The sequence below is a fragment of the Eulemur rufifrons genome, chromosome 6 (genome assembly GCF_041146395.1).
Source record: "Eulemur rufifrons isolate Redbay chromosome 6, OSU_ERuf_1, whole genome shotgun sequence".
In the NCBI taxonomy this organism is placed as follows: domain Eukaryota; kingdom Metazoa; phylum Chordata; class Mammalia; order Primates; family Lemuridae; genus Eulemur; species Eulemur rufifrons.
Genome location: NC_090988.1, coordinates 11,010,371 through 11,012,632, shown reverse-complemented (window position 1 = coordinate 11,012,632; position 2,262 = coordinate 11,010,371). Strand labels below are relative to the sequence as shown.

Genomic DNA, 2,262 nt, shown 5'->3' with positions numbered 1-2,262 from the left:
GTGACTTATGCTGAAGTTCCACACCACCATGTCGACATTCAGATCTTTATCTGATCCCAGAAGAACTCAGGAGAGAGAGACAATAGTCAAATCCCCAAGCAGGCCAATTTTAGAAGGCATGACAAGGAAATCCCTCTGCTTTAACCTTTAGAAGAAAAGAAACATTGAGATGATCAGTCTACTTTTTGTTTTCTGTTTCTGTATTCTTTAGCCGTTTTCTGTCTATAAAACCAAACTCCTCTGCTCGGCTCCTCAGAACACTCATTCTACTTTGTAGAAGGACGTGTTGCCTGATTCCAGAAATGCAGATAAAAGCCAAGTAAGATCTTTAAACTAATTTGTTGTAATTTTGTCTTTTGACATGCGTGAATATATTTAAAGCACTTAAAACAGCCCTGGCCATAAGAAGTTCACAGTAAATTTTTTTAAAAATAGAAGTAAGCCTTTATTTCCTTGTTTTGCAAATAGAGCTGACTGAATTGGTTCTTTCTGATTAGTCAAAGAGACCAAATCCTGTATCCTCATCCAACTCCTCCAGCTCTTCCTTGGCTTCAGCCTTGGTTGGGGCTTTGGCAGCAGCAGGAGCAGCACTGGTGGCGGTGGCCACCCAGGCAGCAGCCACAAAAGCAGATGGATCAGCGAAAAAGGCTTTGACCTTTTCAGCAAGTGGGAAGGTGTAAACAGTTCCCACAGACAAAGCCAGGACTCCTTTGTACCCCCTGATGATAGAATGGGGTACTGATGCAACAGCTGGGTAACCAATCTGCAGATGAACACTGGCAACATTGCAGACCCCTCCAGGAAGCCAGAATGCACAGTTTCCTCTGTGATGTCAAGCACTTCAGGGCGGTAGGTGCTGCCATTGTCGGACACCTGCTGGATGATCAGACCAAAGGAGAAAGGCAAGATGTTCAGCATACTCTGCAGTGTGGCTTCGCTGGCTTCCACTTTGTCTCCAGTCTTAATCAGCTGCACATCACTCAGGATTTCAATGGTGTCCCTGGAGATTTTAGTGGTGATGCCTAAAACCTAGAAGAAGGAGACCTTCTCTGGCCCCAGATCAGTGTTCTGGGATGGCACAATGACATCACATGGAGCAACCGCTCCAGCATGGGTGACAGCTGGCACCTTATTGGCCAGCAGCATGTCCCTGATCTCAGTGAGGTCCTCCTTGGTGAACATGAAGCTCACATTCCCCCGGATATGAAGCAACAGTTTCTCCAGAGCTGGGTTGTTTTCCAGATACCTTTGGATGGCTTTGCACATCATGCTGGTCTTGCCCAGCACCGCAGCCTTCCCTCGGAGGTACATGCGGATCTGCTGCATCTGTTCAGAGCCCACATTGTCCACTCCCGCAATGAAGCATTTTGGATAATCATCTAAAAGTTGGATGATCTTAAACAAGTAGTTGGACTTCCAGGTTGCCTTGTCTTCCCTAGGCATCACGGTGGTGCATCAGGGATTACCATGCAGAGTTGAAAGACGATGTTATTCACACAAGGATGCCTGGTGAGAGCCACAGTAAATATTATATGTTATAATTCATGTCTTCATTAACATTAAATGAGCACGTACTATATGTCACACATTATGTTGGGCACCAGGAATATAAAGAGGAATAAAATACAGTCCCTGCTCTCTAAGGGGAACTTGGAGATTATGGGGAAGATAGACATGTAAACAAATAATTAAAACATCACATGAAAAGTTCTACAGTAGGGGAATAAACCAAGTGGTCTGGGAGGACTGTATAGTCTGAGAGAGTCAGGAAGACTTCACTAATTAGGTGACTGAAGCTGGATTACCAGGATGGAAGGGATGCAGAAAGTGGAATCTGGAGGGAAGAGGGCATTTCAGGAAGAGGAAGTAGCAAGAGCCAAGACATAGGAGTGCAAAGAGTACCACATGGTCAAGAGAAAAAGGCGGTTTGGTGGTGGGATATAGATGGCCAGAGGGGGTTGGGTAAGGGTGGTGGGTAATGGAGAAGATCTTGGAAAGGTAGACAACATCTGGACTGTGGCTATCCTTGTGTGCCACTTATGTGGGGTCTGTCCTGTAGGAAGTTGGGAGCCATTATCATTTTTAAGTAACATGATCAGATCTGAACATTAGAGACAACCATGTAGCTTAGTGTCTGGCACATAGCAGGTGCTTATTAGATGGAGGTTGAACAAATATATAACAACTCCTTATAGCATCAGTGCAGAGGATGGATTCTTAGTGGGAGGCTGAAAGCAGGGAGTTAGGAGGCTTTGCAATAGT

General features: G+C 45.1%; 1 pseudogene; it reads right to left on the bottom strand.

The window, feature by feature from the left end:
• Nucleotides 1-493: 493 nt before the first annotated feature.
• Nucleotides 494-1,443, bottom strand: LOC138383698 (large ribosomal subunit protein uL10 pseudogene; annotated as a pseudogene).
• Between the last annotated feature and the right edge of the window lie 819 nt (nucleotides 1,444-2,262).